This window comes from Rhinatrema bivittatum, chromosome 6 (genome assembly GCF_901001135.1).
Source record: "Rhinatrema bivittatum chromosome 6, aRhiBiv1.1, whole genome shotgun sequence".
Lineage (NCBI taxonomy): Eukaryota > Metazoa > Chordata > Amphibia > Gymnophiona > Rhinatrematidae > Rhinatrema > Rhinatrema bivittatum.
The window spans coordinates 265,031,265-265,050,544 of record NC_042620.1 but is presented as its reverse complement, the minus strand read 5'-3'; the positions used below and the strand labels follow the sequence as shown (position 1 = coordinate 265,050,544).

The 19,280-nt window shown below is 48.7% G+C and overlaps 1 protein-coding gene across 1 annotated transcript in view; it reads right to left on the bottom strand.

Moving 5' to 3' along the window:
• The window catches only part of ATXN2L (ataxin 2 like), a 235,148-nt gene that overhangs the window by 156,922 nt on the left and 58,946 nt on the right, over positions 1–19,280 (bottom strand). The window lies entirely within an intron of this gene.

The window sequence follows — 19,280 nt, the reverse complement described above, 5'->3', positions numbered from 1 at the left end:
TGCTTAGCAAAGACTATAAAAGCCAATCACTGCAGCGTAATGACGGGTACCCATTGAAATGGCAAGAAACTAAGGGTAAGTGAAGGGCTGAGCCAAGTGCGGGAGGCAACCCTCCCTCTCTTACCAATAATCTTCCTGCCTCCTTCAGTCTGGGCCCTGGCAATCTCCTCTATAGTCCTGTGCACTCCTAAAACCCTAAGAATCCTATGCTTAGGGCACTGTTTAGCCTTATATACTTCCCAGAATTAAAAACAGCTCTGCAATTTAACTGCTGAAAAACAAGCAATAGATCCTTGACAAAAAATAATAGGACTGTAACCTTGAACACAAAATAAAGAAAAGCTAGAAGCTGATGATCCTAAAAAAGTATTCCTAACAGAAGAGTGCAACCAAAATATATCTTATCTCAAAAGCATTAGTAGCTATCAAAATAAGGTAGTATGGCAACTTTAAACACTATCACATGCCAAAGCATAAGCTAGCTGCAAAGTATCTAGTTTAGCTGAACATATAAACCAAGGGTCTCCAAGCTACAGCCCCACAGACCAGACCTGGCCTGCCCATCTCCTCTGAGCAGCTTGCCATGCTTTTCTCCTTTACATGGCCAGATCTGCAGGAATATTTTTTTTTTTAACACGCAGTGGCAGCAACAGAAAAGCTGGCAGAGTTATCTATTCTCTGCCAGCAAGGAAAGACACGTCCAGACTCACTGGCAAATACAGCAATTGGCAGAGAGGCTGGCCCCAACCTGCAGGAAAATACACGGCCAAATCCACTAGTACAGAGGCCAGACTCTGCCACAGAGAAAACTCAGCCAGAACTGCTAGGAAAGGGAGGGTGGCCAGTGAATGGAGGAGAGGTAATGAGAGAGAAATGTGAAAGTGAAAGGGAAGAATGAAAGGGGTGAGTGAAAAGTGAGGGAAGAGAAGAGAAGGAAAGAAGAAAGAGGGGCGAGTGACAGGGAAGGAAGAGAATGAGAGAGAAAGGTGGAAAGTGGAATGAGTGGGCAGGGAGGGACTGAGAAAAGAGTATATGAAGAGAGAATGAGGGGAGAAGGGCAAGAGAGGGAATTAGAAGAAATGGAAAGGAAGGAAGGGAATCAGTGAGGTGACTGAAGTAAAGGGAGAGGAGGAGTGAAAAGAGTGCACCACACGCACATCTGCACCTATCTCCCTGAAGTGACAGATGCAAGAAAGGGGATGGCAGGGAGTAGGGTTCTTGGTGGCATAGTTGCCAGCTTCCAAGAAATTTAGAAATATTACTATCTCCCTCACCCTTTGAAACCATATCGTATTCCTTTCCTTTCCTAGCATTTCAAATCGCCAGACAACTCCCTCTACCCTACCCACCCCCATCAGACCCTTTTGATGAGGTTTGGGGACTACTGGTATAAAGCAAAATTGCTTACCTTGTAATAGGTGTTATCCCAGGACAGCAGGATGTAGTCCTCACATATGGGTGACATCGGTAATGGAGCCCTATGTACGGAAAAACTTCTTTAAAAGTTTCCATGAGGGGGCGCGCTGTTCCGCGGCCGATGGGATAAGACGTGTGCGTGCTGAGCTCCGTTCCCTCCGCGCTGAAAACACCTTATAAACAGCTGATTTCGTCGCTTTCCTGCCCCGGTTTGCTCTGCCGTGCCTCCCTCTGTCGTGCCTGCGCTCATGACGGCGAAAAAAAAACCGGCAGATCTAAAACATTTTGCCTACGGTAAGGCACATGCCGAGGAGGGGCCTGTGGGCATCAATCCGACCAGCCTGGATTTTGACGCTGCCGAGGGCCCTGGGACCGCGATCGGACCCCTCCCCCCACAGGTTCCGCTTACCCCGGGAGACGCTGTCACTAAGGAGGAGATGAGGGGGTGGTTCATGGAGCTCCGTGCCGATATGAAACAGCACAAACAAGATCTGATGTCCTCCATGGCTGACATTAGGGAGGACTTAGCTGCACTTGGTCGCCGCGTGGATGATGTGGAGGGGAGGGTGGATGGCCACGGGGAGGTCTTGAACAAAATGGCGGATCGACAGCAGAAATTTGATACTGAATTATCTGCCCTCTCTGACAAGCTGGAAGACCTAGAAAACAGGAATAGGAGATGCAATCTCCGTATTAGGGGAGTGCCAGACAATCCGGAATATGTGGATGCCCATAGCATTGCCCAACAAATCTGTATTTTTATCTTACAAATGGCCTCCCCGGACCAGGATAACAACTCTGCAGAGACCTCTACCATCCGGCTAGAACGCGCCCATCGGGCACTTGGTCAGCAAGGTGAGCAGAGATCTCGGGACATTATCATCTGTTTCCACAGTTTTCTGCAGAAATCCCAGGTTTATGACGCGGCCAGAAAGCAACGAGATATTCAATGGAAGTCTCACTCCATCACAATATTTCAAGATTTAGCTCCAGTGACCCTTAAACGCCGCTATGATCTGCGTGAGGTCACGACAGCTCTGCGATCGGGTGGGACACGCTATAGATGGACTTTTCCATTTGGACTACAATTTCAAATCCAAGGCGTGACATATCGTGTCAAGACACTGATGGACGCAGCAGAGGCCTTCAAGCAGGCTCAACTACCAGTTCCGTTTCAGATACCAAAGCCGGCCGCGGCCCGCTCCAAACCGGATGCCATGCCTCGCTGGCAGCGAGCTGGAAAGGGCGGACGTCGCCTCCGGCGCCATTCCGGAGCTGCTGGAGGGTCCATGTCTGATCAGGGTTGAGCAGTCGACCTCATCGTTGGTCCTTCTTACCAGTCTTCCTACCATGGAGGTGGTTTTGGAGTTGGTTTTTCAAGACACCCTTTTTGCCTGGGGTATCTGCCTTAATCACCGGCGAATGGGTGGATAACTTTTCTGCCCTATTGAGTTATGTCGAATTATGTTCCTGTTTGCATTTTTGGTGTTTTCATATTGTTCTGCTATCCTTTTGCTTCAGAGGGGGGGACGGCCTCGGCACGGGGAGTTCCCTGTGTGCCGGGTACAGTTGCAGCCCCCTGAAGGTCTGCTTTCCACTGGGAATGGTGGCATGCCTTCCATTATTTGGGGATGACAACAGGGTATCTTACTATTGTACTGTGATCTATGTGTGGCGTTTACCGTATATGTGGGGGGGCTGTCTACACCGATGTTTGGGTGGGAGTCCGGGGCCTGGAGAGCTCTGGGAATGGCCCTATGTTTATCTAACCCCTCTTTCTCCCTATGGCCACTAAAATTATCTCACTAAATGTAAAGGGGTTGAATACTCCTCGAAAAAGGGTACTTCTCAGAAAAGAATTGCAAGTGCAACAGGCGGCTCTAGCCTTTGTTCAGGAAACGCACATTCGTAAGCGTTATGAACACTTGCTAGTTTTTCCCTCTTACCCCAGCACTTATTGGGCAGCCAGCACAAAGAATTCCCGCTACGCAGGGGTGGGGATTCTTGTTTCTCACACCTTAGTCCATGACTTGATGCACACGGTTCTGGACCCACAGGGCCGGTATTTACTACTTAAACTGAGAGTGGGCGGTCGTATCCTGACCCTGGTTAATGTTTATTTCCCCAATGTCAACCAAGCATCCTTTCTGAAGGAGATAGACCAGTTACTGATTGGTCAGGCAGCTGGAGACATTATATTGGGGGGAGATTTTAACTTATCTATGGACCCTAAGGTTGACAATTCCTCTCCGCATACTAATGCCTTCACTGGGCTACGTAAAGCGTGGCGTGCATTCCTGACGCGCTGGCACCTAATAGATATTTGGCGGGATAGGTACCCGACCTCGAGGTCCTATACCTTTTTTTCTGCGCCTCACAAATCTTATTCCCGTATTGATTACCTTTTTCTTGGGGCCCATATTCAAAATCTTGTTCGGGCCGTGGGCATCGATGGCATCACGTGGTCCGATCACGCGCCTGTCTGGGCAACAGTGGCCTTCCTCGACACTGTTGGCGGCCTACGTGCTTGGCGTCTAAATAGCAGTTTGTTGAGGGATATTGCCTTCACCAAACGGCTTGACTCCAGCATACGAGAATATTTCAGGGTCAATGACACGGAAGGCATGTCTGCTGCCACACTCTGGGAATGCTCCAAGGCCGTGGTCCGAGGGCTTTTGCTATCTCGGGCGGCTTTCTGCAATAAGGAACGAGAGGGCAAACGATCGGCATTGGTGTCTGACATTACCCAGCTGTCGCAGCAGCATGCTGCCACCGGGTCGCCTGCACTCTATACTCGCCTTTTACGTGCTAAAGACCTGTTACGCTCTATAGATGATGCTTATGTGAGTCACCAGCTGAACTTGACCAAACAAAAATACTTTGAGGGGGGTAACAAGGCGGGTCGCTTGTTGGCGCAGAGTTTAAAGGCACAACAAGCGCAGACCTTAGTTGCAAAGATTTGCACTCCCCAGGGCATTCTGGAGACCTCTTCGGAGAGTATTCGCACTTGCTTTTCTGATTTTTACACTCAGTTATACTCTCCTGAGGCTTCCATTCGGGACGTGGACATTGACTGCTATTTAGCCTCTGTCTCCTTACCGACACTTACGGGGGACCAACGGCTTTTGCTTGACGCTCCTATCACCGTGGATGAAGTCACATTTGCTATTAAGAACCTGAAACCGGGAAAGGCCCCAGGGTTGGATGGTTTCCCGGGGGAATATTACCGGCAGTTTACGCTGGCTCTGGTGCAACCCCTTACTGATATGTTTAATGCCCTTAGGGACCTTGGCACCATTCCTGCTACTGCCAACACGGCTGGGATCTCAGTCATAGCAAAACCCGGTAGGGACCCGACTTCCTGTGGGTCGTATAGGCCCATTTCCTTGATCAATGTGGACCTCAAGATTTTGGCTAGAGTCCTTGCAGAGAGATTGAATAGCGTACTTGTTAACCTCGTCCATCCGGATCAGGTAGGCTTTGTCCCAGGCCGTTTGGCCGCGGATAACGTTCGTAGGATCGTGGACATTATTGACCTTGTTCAACACGATCATATCCCAACTGTTTTATTGTCTTTAGATGCGGAGAAAGCGTTCGACCTGGTTCACTGGTCCTTTCTCTTTCGCACACTGGAACATATGGGGTTTGGTTTTTTTTTTATTACTTGGGTGCGGAAACTCTATGATCACCCTATGGCCAGAGTTAAAATTAATGGTAGTTATGGTCCGCCCTTTTCTATTGGTCGTGGAACCCGCCAGGGCTGCCCCTTATCCCCCTTGTTGTTTGCCCTGTTTTTAGAGCCATTCACTACTCGCATAAGGTCGTCTCCCTCTGTGGCGGGGGTTTCTATTGGACACCACCACTTTAAAATCTCCCTATTCGCAGATGACATTATGCTCACCCTAACTGATCCGATTCACTCTCTGCAAGGGGTTGTGTCTGAATTGAAAGCTTTTGGGGCTGTCTCGGGGCTCAAAGTCAATTTTGACAAGTCCGAAATCTTGAACGTTAACCTTCCCCCCCAAGAGGTAGCGACCTTACAACTCAGCTTACCTTTTAAATGGGCCAAAACGGCGTTGAAATACTTGGGAGTTCGCATCGGTCCTACTGTTGGTCAGTTGTTTGCCCTGAACTATACGCCCCTTTTACATTCTATTACTGCAGACCTTCACAAATGGTCCCGACATACACATTCCTGGCTTGGGAGGATTGCGATTGTGAAAATGAATATTCTCCCCCGTTTATTATATTTTTTTACCACCCTCCCAATTCTGCTCTCACCAGCTATTCTTCGCTTGTGGCAACAGAAGATCTTTGGGTTCATATGGCGCAAAAGACCTCCTCGGGTTTCACGCAATACTTTATATCTTTCTAAAGATAGAGGGGGCCTGGGAGTCCCGAACTTACAATGGTATTACTGCGCGGCCCAGTTTCGGGCTCTGCTGGTATTTCATTCTCCTCATAACCTCCCACTGTGGGTCTCTCTGGAACAGGCTGCAATGGGGGATTTCCCACTCTCTGCCCTCCCGTGGCAGCCTAAGGCCTCCTGGCCTGTGGGCCCTTACCTGCCCTTTGCTTTGGGTACCACACTTTGCCTTTGGAAGCGGTGGAAAGCTCTGTTGGTTGGGAAGGAGCCTTATACTCCTCTCACTCATCTTTTTGCTAATGCTCTTTTTCCTTGTACCTCCACTGCTGCGGCGTCTCAGCCATGGCTAGCCGCTGGCATTCGCTATATAGAACACGTTATTGTCCAGGGCTCTATCATGACAAAGGAGGCTCTTCGCTCTCATTATCATCTTAGAGACGTGGACTTCCTATTGTATGCTAAAATCTATCATTCTATTAAAAGGGCTGTTCGACAGGGTACTATGCGCCTTAATGTTACATTGTTTGAACATTATTGTCTTAATGTACATAAGTTACGGGGTCTCATTTCCAAAGTCTACGCTTTGTTGTCAGGGAGAGCCTCGGGCCACTTTTGCCAACAGAGGGCCTGGGTGTCTGACTTTGCTTATGAATTAGATGAGGATGACTGGACTCTAATTTTTCTGATGAACCGCAAATGTTCTATATCTGCTACCCTGCAGGAAAACTGTTACAAACTATTATATCGTTGGCATTATACCCCTCAACGTCTACATCGCTACAACCCTCGCATACCAGCCACCTGCTGGCGGCAATGCGGACAGATAGGAGATTATTATCATGTATGGTGGCAATGTGGGAAAATTAGATGCCTGTGGACTGCGGTTTTTGAGTGGTTATCTCGTATCCTTCGAGAACCACTGGACATCAAACCATGGCATGCTCTGTTAACCTTGCCAGTGTCGTCAGTCAATAAGCCACAACAAAGGTTTATCCAACAAGTCTTTATTGTCACTAGGCTTGAAATAGCCACACATTGGAAAGCAAGTAGTGTCCCTAGTCTCGCTCGAATTCTCCACAGACTTCATAATGTTTATCAACTGGAGCGCCTCACGGCAGTACATCATAATCATATGAAACCTTTTACAGCGATCTGGGAACCGTATCGTACGTGGCTCCAGGATCAAGCTCAGGGGGACTTTGCCCCTAATATGACTGCTGAGTCCGTTTGTTAATCTGATTTTCTCATTCCCTGGTTTCCTCTTCCGGGCTTGGGATTCCCCGACGAGCATCGGTCGAATGATTCACTTCCAGCTATGTACTTCAGTCACCTTTCACTACAAATAACGCTATGTTATGTATTTTTGCCACTCATCTCTTCATTTGTTTTCTCAATTCCTGTTGTCAGGGGGGGAGGGGGGTTGGGGGTTTCATATAGTTCTGATGATTGCTAGTATGGTTGTATTTACTAATTTGTCTTTGCTTAATCATCCAATAAAAATTGTTTAAATACAAAAAAAAAAAAAAAGTTTCCATGAAACTTTTGACTGGCACCAGAGTGCCTACTGAGCATGCCCGGCATGCCATGATATTCCCTGCCACAGGGGTCTCCCTTCAGTCTGTTTTGTAGCAATCAGCGTTAGCCAAAAATAAAATAAAACGTATCGGACCCAACTCCGCGGGGTGGCGGGTGGGTTTTGTGAGGACTACATCCTGCTGTCCTGGGATAACACCTATTACAAGGTAAGCAATTTTGCTTTATCCCAGGACAAGCAGGATGCTAGTCCTCACATATGGGTGATTAGCAAGCTAGAGGCTGAGCCATTGTGTATTGAGCAACAGTGACGTATTGTTGTTGAAATGAATCAGCCGAAGATCATAGCAGGTTGGTTGTAGAAGGAGTTGGGATTAAACTGGAAACAAGTTCTTTAAGACAGATTGTCCATAGGCTGAATCTTGTCTGCCTTCCTTGTCTAAACAGTAGTGAGCTGCAAAGGTGTGAAGAGAACTCCATGTTGCTGCTTTACAAATGTCCAGAATAGGTACAGAGCGAAGGTGTGCCACCGAGGTTGACATTGCTCTGACTGAGTGTGCTTTTACTCGCCCTTGAAGAGTAAGGCCTGCTTTCTCATAACAAAACTGTATGCAATCTGCTAACCAGTTGGAGAGAGTATGTTTTCCCACTGCTTTACCTGGCTTATTTGGATCATAGGATACAAATAGCTGACTGGATTTCCTTTGGACTGTTGTGCGGTTTAAATAGAAGGATAGCGCGCGTTTGCAGTCCAAGGTGTGTAAGGCTCTTTCTCCCTGGTGGGAATGAGGCCTTGGAAAGAATGTTGGTAAAACTATGGATTGGTTCAAGTGAAATTCCGTGACTACCTTAGGAAGGAATTTGGGATGAGTACGGAGGATCACCCTGTCATGTAAGAACTTTGTAAAAGGTTCGTATGTGACAAGAGCTTGTAGTTCACGGACTCTTCTAGCTGATGTAATGGCTATGAGGAAAACAGTTTTCCACGTAAGATATTTAAAGTCACAGGTATCTATGGGTTCGAAAGGAGAATGCATAAGCCTGGCTAATACTACGTTCAGGTCCCATTGTATGCTTGGGGTATGAACTGGAGGTTTAATGTGAGTTAGGCCTCTCATAAATTTACTGACGAGAGGCTGTGTAGAGATAGGTGCGTCTTCCAGCTTGTTATGATAAGCTGAGATTGCACTCAAATGTACTCTGATGAAGTCTTAAGACCAGAGTCTGAAAGATGGTATAGGTAATCTAGTAGTGAGGTAGTGGGGCAAGTGAAAGGATCTAAAGATTTCTGAGTGCACCACAAAGTAAACCGTTTCCATTTGTAGGAATAGTTCTTTCTGATGGAAGGTTTACGTGCAGCTATCAGCACTTGAGAGATAGTGGTTGGAAGGTTGAGTGGTTGTAAGATTAAGCTTTCAACATCCATGCTGTCAGGGACAGGGATTGAAGGTTGGGATGGCGCAACCGACCCTGATCCTGAGTTACGAGATTGGGAGCTACTCCCAGGCGAATTGGATCCCTGACTGAGAGGTCTAGCAGTGTGGGAAACCATACCTGCCGAGGCCAGTATGGGGCTATGAGTATCATGGTCCCTTTGTCCTGTTGTAGCTTCACTAGCGTTTTGGTTATGAGTGGTGTCGGTGGATACGCATATAACAGGCCTGCGTTCCAATGGCGAGCAAAGGCGTCCTTTGGTAGGCTGTTCTCCTGTTGTAACAGGGAGCAGTACTTGTTCACTTTGTAGTTCAGATGGGATGCAAAGAGATCTATTGTTGGTTGACCCCAGCGTTGAAAGATCTGGGATGCTATTGCTGGATCTAAGGACCACTTGTGTGGTTGGAACTGACGACTGAGGCGATCGGCTACTATGTTGTGGATGCCTGCTAGATAAGTGGCCCGTAGAAGAATTGAATGTGCCAGGGCCCAATCCCAAATCTGTGCTGCTTCTTGACAAAGGAGGTAGGAACCTGTTCCCCCCTTGTTTGTTGATGTACCACATGGCTACTGTGTTGTCCGTTTGGATCAGAACAGTCTTATGTGAAAGGCAGTCCTTGAACACATGTAGTGCATAACGTATAGCTCGAAGCTCTAGGAAGTTTATTTGAAAAGAAGCCTCGAGTTTTGTCCAAGTCCCTTGTGTCTTCAGAGGACCAATGTGTGCTCCCCAGCCTAAGGTGGATGCATCTGTAGTTAATGTCACTTGTGGAACTGGTTGCTGGAAAGGCAGACCTTTGAGCAAATTGTTCATTGATGTCCACCAGAGGAGGGAGGAACGCAGCTCCTGCGTTATGTGAATGCGGGTGGACAATGGTTGAATGGCTTGAATCCACTGAGATTTGAGTGTCCATTGCATCAGTCGCATGGTCAGTCTGGCAATGGGAGTGACGTGAACTGTGGAGGCCATGTGACTGAGTAGGGTGAAGCACTGATGAGCTGTAACTTGAGATTATTTCGAAGAGAGTGCGCCAGGAGAACGAGTGCTTGAGCACGGTCTCTTGGAAGAAAAGCCTTTGCTATGATGGTGTTTAGGTCTGCACCTATGAATTGTAGTAGGTGAGATGGCTGGAGATGGGATTTTTGGTAGTTGATGAGAAATCCCAAGGAGTGAAGCAAGTTGACTGTGAGCTTGAGGGAATTGATAGCTCCATTCTGAGTTTGACTCTTGATGAGCCAATTGTCCATATAAGGGAACACATGCACCTTTTGTTTGTGAAAATGTGCCACCGCTACTGCCAGGCACTTTGTGAATACTCGAGGTGCTGAGGCTAGGCCGAATGGTAGCACTCTGTATTGAAAATGTTGACCTTTGATCAGAAATCGCAGGTACTGGTGATGAGAAGGAAAGATGGGAATGTGAGCATATGCGTCTTGTAGATCCAGAGAGCAGAGCCAATCTCCTCTTTGAAGAAGAGGTAATATGGTGCCTAACAATACCATCCTGAATTTTTCTTTTTTGAGAAATTTGTTGAGATTTCTGAGGTCGAGGATGGGTCGAAAGCCTCCGGTTTTCTTTGGAATGAGGAAGTATCAGGAGTAGAATCCTCTACCCTGCTGAGGCCCGGGGACTGGTTCTATGGCCCTGGCTCTCAGAAGGGTGGATAATTCTGCTTGCAGAATTGTGGAATGTTGACTCACTGACCAGGATGGGAGTGGTGGATTTTCTTGCAGTACAGTGAGAAAATCTAGTCTGTAACCGTGAGTTGTTATTGCAAGAACCCACTGGTCTGTAGTTATGGAGGTCCAAGTGTTTTGAAAGTAGGTTATACGACCTCCTACCGGTAGGCTTGGGAGTGGGTTGTTGGGGCTGCTGCTCTGAGTTGTTTCAAAAACCCGATGTAGAGGCAGTTTGTGGAGGCGGCTGGGGCCTTGCAGGCCTTTGCCTAGGTTGTTGGCGCTGAGCCGGGCGAGACGTTCTTGTCCGGTTTGTTGGGGGGTAGTAGCGACGTGGACGATAATATGGTCGCCTCGAATCCCGTTTTGGAAGTCTTCTGACAGGGGGTTGAGGTTCCTGAGGCAGTAAGGACAGCTGCTTAAGTGTCTCGGTGTGGTCTTTGATGGTAGCCACCGCTTCTTTGACCTTTTCTCCGAAGAAGTTATCCCCCAAGCAAGGAAGGTCAGCTAGCCTTTCCTGGACCTCTGGACGGAGATCAGACGCCTTAAGCCAGGTCCATCTGCGTGCTGTTATTCCTGAAGCTGAGAGACATGCTGCAGTTTCAAAACTGTCATAGGTGGCTCTGACTTCATGCTTGCCCGCCTCTAGGCCTTTGTGGATAAGTTGATGGAAAGGTTCCTGGTATTGGTCAGGGAGTGTGAGTACTAGGTCTTGAACCTGGTTCCAAAGATTCCTTTGGTATTGATTCATGAACAGTTGGTATGATGCTATTTTTGAGACCAACATGGATCCCTGAAAAACTTTTCGGCCCAAATTATCCAAAAACCTGTTGTCTTTACCAGGTGGTGTAGAGGCGTGAGATTTTAATCGTTTAGCCTTTTTCTGGGCGGACTCTACCACCACTGACTGGTGTGGTAACTGGGATTTCTGAAAACCAGGTATGGGTTGAACCAAATAAGTGGCTTCAGACCTCTTATTTACTGCTGATAAGGAACCTGGATGCTCCCATATGCGGTACAGGAGTTCCTGTAATACCTCATGCACCGGCACTGCTAGAATCTCCTTGGGAGGGTCTACAAACTGCAGAACTTCCAGTGTCTTTTGCCTGGCGTCCACTTCAGTTTGGAGCTGGAAAGGGATAGTGTCCGCCATGAGCTTTACAAAGTTTGTGAAGGACAGGTCTTCAGGAGGAGACTTCCTACGGTCCTCAGGAGGAGATGGTTCAGATAATATTTCTTCATCCGAAGAATATTCAGTCTCTGTGTCTGTACCTGTGTCCTTTGGTGATGACAGTGGTCGTGGTGTAACTGGCACCATCGGTGGTTCCCTTGGCATCGATGGGAATAATGGAGATCGAGGCCGAGGAGGTCTTGGAATTCCAGAAGGTCCTGGAACAGGCTCTTCTGGCTGTTTCTTCGATAAAATATTGAGGAGAGAATCCAGTTTTGTCATGATTGGTTGGAGAACCGCGACATCGGGAGATGGCACCGATGGAGTCACCAGTGGAATTGGTGAAGGCATCGGGCATGGCATCGAAGGCATCGGGTGCGGCATCGATGGCCGTTCCGGCGGAATTGATGGTGCGAGCGGCATCGATGGCGAGGGATCGCTCGGCATCGGGGCTGGTGTCGATGGTCTGGCAGGAATTGCATCGAGAAGCGCCTGTTGCATCGCTTGACGAATGTACATGTCAAGTTCCGCCCTCATAGCTGATGGTATCAGAGCAGCTATGGGGGGAGGCGATGATGGCGATACCGATACCTCCTCAGAGCCCTGAGGAGGTATGGTGCCCGGCACCGATATTGGTGGGGATCGCCCTGGTACTGTAGGCCTCGGAGCCTCCGTACTCGTCCGAGGTTTCTTTGCTGGCGAGGCCGTACCCTTCGATGGCTCATCAGACACCGGCGTGCTGACGTGTTGGCGTCGATGTTGATGCCGATGCTTTTCTTTATGTTTCTCGCTTCCGGAGGTGGACGTCTTCGACGATGGTGACGGGGATGGGGTGGAAGCATCCCCGGCCTCACCTTGTAGCCGTCTTTTCAGGACAACCTGCCGAACGGATGGCGATGAAGGGGCTGACATCGATGCAGTCGGGAGCAACTGTATTTTAAAAAGGTGCTCCATTTTTTCCCATGCGGAGACGACGGCCTTTTGATGTCATTTCCATGCATAATGTACACGATTTTACATCGTGTTCTTTGCCAAGGCAAAGAACACATTCTAAGTGCGGGTCCGTAATGGACATATTTCTCGCACAGTTCGGGCATTTTTAAAAACCCGAGGCCATTTTTGCCGGACAGCCGTCGACGGCGATGACCAAAAATTACCGGTATGGAACCGCAAAAATACGGGCAAAAAACTTACCGCGATGTTATTGAAGGGAAACCCTTGCGGTGGAACAGTTTTTCCGAATTTTTGACAAACTTTTTTGAAGTGGTGAAATCACCACAGGACTTCAATTTAACCGCGAGGCTAACGGCTCCGCGGAAAAAAGAAGACTGAAGGGAAACCCCTGTGGCAGGGAATATCATGGCATGCTGGGCATGCTCAGTAGGCACTCTGGTGCCAGTCAAAAGTTTCATGGAAACTTTTAAAGAAGTTTTTCCGTACATAGGGCTCCATTACTGATGTCACCCATATGTGAGGTCTAGCATCCTGCTTGTCCTGGGATAAACCTTCAACTACTTTAGAGAAAAAAAAAACTGCAAATAAACTTTAGACAGTAACATATACATGAATCAAAAACAGAGAAATAATTATCAGGAAACCGCTAATAACTGAATGGGATATTGTATTAGAATAAAAACATAGCTATGAAGCAAAAAAAAAAAAAAAAAATTAACAAGTTTGTCAAAATCCAGGAGTTATGATGGGAGAAAAGCTGCGCTAAACTGGCCATTGGTGTTGCTGTAGGAATTAAAACTTGGTTTAAAATTTTTTTACCTTTTTGTGCTCTGAAAGCTATTTTGGATCTACTGTTTAGGTATACTTATAGAACATATGTACACACACACACACACACATTTTTGTACCTGCTAGTTTACTTTTTTGTGTGGAAGCATTCTGCTGCTATTGGGCACATTTTCAGGGAGCAAAATCTTAAACTGCACCAGTAATAAATTAATCTTAGTAACAATTCAGCTTGCTGGCAGAAGGTACCTCAGGCTGCACTGTACTCCTCTGCCGTCACGGCTTGAACCTTGCAGTACTATTGTTTCCACCAACAGTTCAATCCATGAGCCTGGTGTCTCAAGTGACAGGAAGAGGACATGGCAGAGGATAGGACTGGTGAAGGGGATATATATATGGGTGTCTGTGTCTGTCTGTGTGAGGAACACGTGGAGGGGGACCTCCCCCATGCCCCAAACCAGTGATCACTGGATGGTGTGGATCAGTATTAGAGCACAGCAGATGAAGGTTCAGTCAAAAGGCGAGGGTCCTAGACTTCAGGAAACTAACTTTGTTAAAATGGTGGTTGCGTGGGGGGAGTGGGGAGGGGGAAGAGAACCTCCAGGAGTCATTAGTTGATGGGAAAAATCTAGGGGAAGAAAAGCAGGGGGCAAAAGTAAAAGGAAATATTGTAAAAGCAACTAACTTTCAGGCCGACACAGTACACTGCGCTCCGGCATTTGGACGCGCGTTTGACACGCTAGCTTTCCCCTTATTCAGTAAGGGGTAATAGCATGTCGAAAACGCACGTCCAACCCCCCCGAGACTAATAACGCCCACAACATGCAAATGCATGTTGATGGCCCTATTAGTCATTCCCGCGCGATACAGTAAGTAAAATGTGCAGCCAAGCCACACATTTTACTTTTAGAAATTAGCGCCTACCCAAAGGTAGGCGTTAATTTCTGCCAGTGCCGGGCAAGTGCACAGAAAAGCAGTAAAAACTGCTTTTCTGTGCACCCTCCGACTTAATATCATGGCGATAATAAGTCGGAGATCCCAAAAGTTAAAAAGTAAAAAAAAAAAAAAAAAAAAAAAATTTAAAATGGGCCCGCGGCTTGAAAACCGGACGCTCAATTTTGCCGGCGTCTGGTTTACGAACCCGTGGCTGTCAGCGGGCTCCAGAATCGATGCCGGCAAAATTGAGCGTCAGCTGACAAACCCGCTGACAGCCACCGCTCCTGTCCAAAAAGAGGTGCTAGGGACGCGCTAGTGTGCGCGCGCTGGGAGAGCGGGTGCTCGCCCGCTCTCCCGCGAACTTTACTGTATAGGCCTGTTTGTTAGGAAAGAGGAGTAAGAAGTGGCTATAATTATCTAAAGTAGTAGCTGAAAGGTAAGAAAAAAAAAAGTTAGCATTCATAAACTACAAGAGATTGAGAAAAAAGCAAGAAAGGCAACAATACTTGGAAAATTAGTCAGGAATGCAAAAATGCAAATTGGAGAATTTACTTACCTGATAATTTCATTTTCCTTAGTGTAGACAGATGGATTCAGGACCAATGGGGTATAGTGTGCTCCTGATAGCAGTTGGAGACGGAGTCAGATTTCAATCTGACGTCAGCACTACATATATCCGTGCAGGAAGCTCTGCTCTTCAGTATTCTCCTCGAAAAGCAAAAGAGGATATATGTGTGTTTGGATAACTTGATTAACCTGGTTAACTTGATTAACTTGAACTAGTTGATGTGAATTGTGGTGGAGACCACCAATGTCGTCAACCGAGAAACGCAGACACCCGGTAACTATGGGTGTCTTAACTAGGGGTAAGTCTGGCTTATCCGTGCTTGTCTTGCTCTCAGGGATTGTCACCCGAGGTTTCCATATTTTGAGGCAGCCGTGGGCGGGATATTGAGTCTGTCTACACTATGGAAAATGAAATTATCAGGTAAGTAATTTCTCCATTTCCTAGCATGTAGCAGATGGACTCAGGACCAATTGGATGTACAAAAGCTACTCCCGAACCAGGTGGGAGGGTTGCCCGTGGCCCACTTAGTACTGCCCTTGTGAATGCTGTGTCCTCCCTGGCCTGAACATCCAGGCGGTAGAACCTAGAGAAGATGTGAATGGAGGACCACGTCGCCACCAGACAGATCTCGGTGGGTGACAGCATCTTGATTTCTGCCCAGGACACTGCCTGGGCCCTTGTGGACTGAGCCTTGACTTGTAGAGGTGGAGACTTGCCTGCCTCTACGTAGGCTGCCTTGATTACTTCTTTGATCCAGCGGGCTATGGTGGCCCGCCAGGCTACTTCCCCTTGTTTCTTCCCACTGTGAAGGATGAATAGGTGGTCTGCTTTCTTACGGATTCCGATCTTTCAGGTAGCTGACCAGGAGTCTGCTGACATTAAGGTGGCGTAGGCAGAGTGAGTTTTCAGAGTCCTTATGCTCGTCTGCAGATGGCAGCAAGATAGTTTGGTTTAGATGGAAATGAGAAACCACCTTTTGAAGGAAGGAGGAGACAGTGCGTAGCTGTATGGATCCCGGTGTGAATCTGAGGAACGGTTCCCGGCAGGATAGAGCTTGAATTTCGGAGATGCGACGGGCTGAGCATATTGCCACTAGGAATGCAGTCTTCAAGGTCAGGAGCCATAGGGACAGACCGCATGTAGGTCTGAAGGAAGCTCCCGCTAGGAAGTCAAATACTAGATTGAGATTCCATAGGGGTACCAGCCACTTTAGTGGTGGTCGGATTTGCTTGACCCCTCTCAGGAAGCAGGAGACGTCTTGACGCCGTCCACTTTGGCTCTGAAGTAGGGCAGAGCGGCCAGTTGAACCTTGATGGAGTTGAGAGACAACCCCTTCTTCAGGCCGTCCTGCAGGAATTCCAGGATCATGTGAATTTTGACTGTCCGCGGAAGGATGTTGCGGTCTTCACACCAGGCTTCGAATATTCTCCATATTCGTATATAAGTTAAAGATATGGAAAACTTGCGTGCTCTTGAGTATCCGCTCTTCTTCAGGCGAGTCCTCTCAATGGCCAGACCATAAAAGAGAATCGAGTTGGGTCTTTGTGGAAGATCGGTCCTTGCTGGAGCAGGTCCCTGTGTGGAGGTAGGCACAGGGGGTTCCCCGCCAGAAGTCTTCACATGTCTGCGTACCACGGTCTTCTTGGCCAGTCTGGGGCCACTAGAAGTACTAGCCCCCTGTGGTGTTCATCTTGTGGATGATCCCGCCCAGTAGTGGCCATGGAGGAAAGGCGTACAGCAGGTCTTCCTGTGGCCAGGTTTGGACGAGGGCGTCGATCCCCTGGGATTGAGGGTCTTGTCTGCGACAGAAGAAGTTGGGAACTTGGGCGATGGACCAGGTTTGCCAGAAGATCCATGGCTGGGGTTCCCCAGTGATCTATTATCAACTGGAAGGCTGTGGTTGACAGCCTCCATTCCCCTGAGTCTAGACTTTCTCTGCTGAGGTAATCTGCAGTGACGTTGTCTTTTCTCGCAATGTGGGTGGCCGAGATCCCTTGCAGGTTTGCTTCCGCCCACGTCATTAGGGGGTCTATTTCCAGGGACACCTGTTGCCGTCTGGTTCCTCCCTGGCGGTTGATGTAGGCCACTGTTGTGGCATTGTCAGACATGACTGACAGCTTCTCCTCCGAGTCTGTGACTGAATCGTAGGCAGGCTTCCAGTCGGTTGATGTTCCATCCCGACTCTTCCTTGGCCCATTGCACCTGGGCCATCAGTTCCTGACAGTAAGCTCCCCACCCTTGTAAGCTCGCATCCATGGCGGTGGGGATAGTCTTACTCCCTTGCTCAGATGGTCTTCTTGTAGCCACCATATGAGCTGGATCCGTACCTCCGCCGGCAACTGGAGGCGGACGGTGTAGTCCTGGGACATCGGGTTCCATCGTGACAGTAGAGAACATTGTAGTGGTCGCATGTGGGCCCTTGCCCATGGTACGACTTCTAGAGTTGATGTCATGAGTCCGAGGACTTGGAGGTAGTCCCATACCGTGGGGTGAGCGCCGTTCAACAGTTTTCTCAACTGGTCCATCAATTTCCTTCTCCTTGTAACGGGAAGGACGACCTTGTCCTGTTGGGTGTCGAACCGGACTCCCAGGTATTCTAGAGATTGGGAGGGCTGCAGACAGCTCTTGGTTGTGTTGACGATCCACCCAAGGTTTTGCAGTAGGTTCTTGACTCTGGAGGTCGCCTGATGACTTTCTTCTGGAGATTTTGCTCTGATCAGCCAATCGTCCAGGTACAGGTGTATGAGGACTCCTCCTTTCCTCAGTGTCGCTGCCACTACCACCATGATTTTGGTGAACGTCCGAGGGGCAGTGGCTAGTCTAAAGGGTAGCGCTCGGAACTGGTAGTGGTGGTCCATGATCGCGAAGCGTAGAAAGCGCTGGTGGTCATGATGAACCGGGATGTGCAGATAGGCTTCTGACAGATCCAGGGAGGTCAGAAATTCTCCCGGCTGTACTGCCCTTATGACCGAACGTAGGGTTTCCATGCGGAAGTGTAGTACCCTCAGGTAGCGGTTGACAGACTTGAGGTCCAGGATGGGCCGGAACGTTCCCTCTTTCTTGCGGACGATAAAATAGATGGAATAATGCCCAGTATTTTGTTGGTGCTTGGGCACCAGTGTTATAGCCTCTAGTGAGAGCAATTTTGCCAGTGTGGTTTCCACTGCCATCCTCTTGGAGGGGGGAGTGGCAAGGGGATTTCACAAATTTGTCTGGAGAGATGCTGTGGAAGTCCAGATAGTATCCCTCTCGAATGATGGTTAGGACCCACTTCTCTGACGTTATCTCGACCCATCGTTGGTAGAATAGGGCAAGCCTGACCCCTATGACTTCTTCCTGTGGATGGGTCTGTTGATTCTCATTGTGGGGTGCGGCTGGGGCCTGGACCTGAGCCGGCTCTCCTCTGGTTGTGTTTTTTCTGAAAGGACTGGCCCCTGCCTGCGGGGGCGAGGTGCTTGGTATGTATTCTTGTATGGTCTAAAACACTGTGATCCACTTCCCTTGGATGTTCGGGGAGAGGGACAATGACTTCTTTTGTTCTTGTCCTCTGGTTGCAGAGGTACTGGGGATTTGCCCCATTTGTCAGCTAACTTCTCCAGTTCACTTCCGAACAGGAGGGCTCCTTTAAAGGGCATTCTCGTGAGTTTCGTCTTGAGTTCGTGTTGGCTGACCAGTCTCGGAGCCAGAGTTGCCTTCTGGCTGCCACAATGGATGACATGTCCCTGGCTGAGGTGCGCACCAGGTCGGATGTTGCATCCGTGAGGAAGGATATCGCTGGTTCTAATGTTTCGACGGGCATGGTAGCGTTCCTGGCAAGTAAAAAGCAGGCACGTGTCACCACAGCACAGTAGGCAGCAATCTGTAATGACATAGCTGCTGCTGTTTAAGGATGGATTCCTGATGTCTGTCCTGGGCATCCTTGAGTGCAGCTCCTCCTCTGACTAGAATGGTAGTGCGCTTTGTGACAGCGCAGACTATGGCATCCACTTTGGGAAACACCTGGAGTTCTCTGGCTGAGGGATCCAGTGGGTATAGGGCTTCTAGGGCCTGTCCTCCTTTGAAACTGGCCTCCGGAACATTCCATTCCAGGTCGATCAATTGTTGTACGGCTTGTAGCAATGGGAAATGGCGTGAGGCCTGACGGAGCCTGACCAGAAGAGGGTTCGTCTTTGGTTCCGCTGTGGCGCTTGTGCCTGGGATGGCCAGTTCCTGCAGGCTCAGAGACACGAGGTCTGGTAGCTCATCTTTGGAGAAGAACCGCATCATGGTTTGGTATGGTTCTGTTCCTGGAGGGATTTCCCCTTTCTCCAGGGAGTCTTGATCTTCCTCCGAGGTATCCGTGTCCCCAAAGGTGAGGCTTTTATCCGGGTGGGAGGGGGGGTCCCATCTCTGGGAGGCCAAGAGGGGCCTGGTAGGTTTGGGTCCTCTGTTGGAGGCTG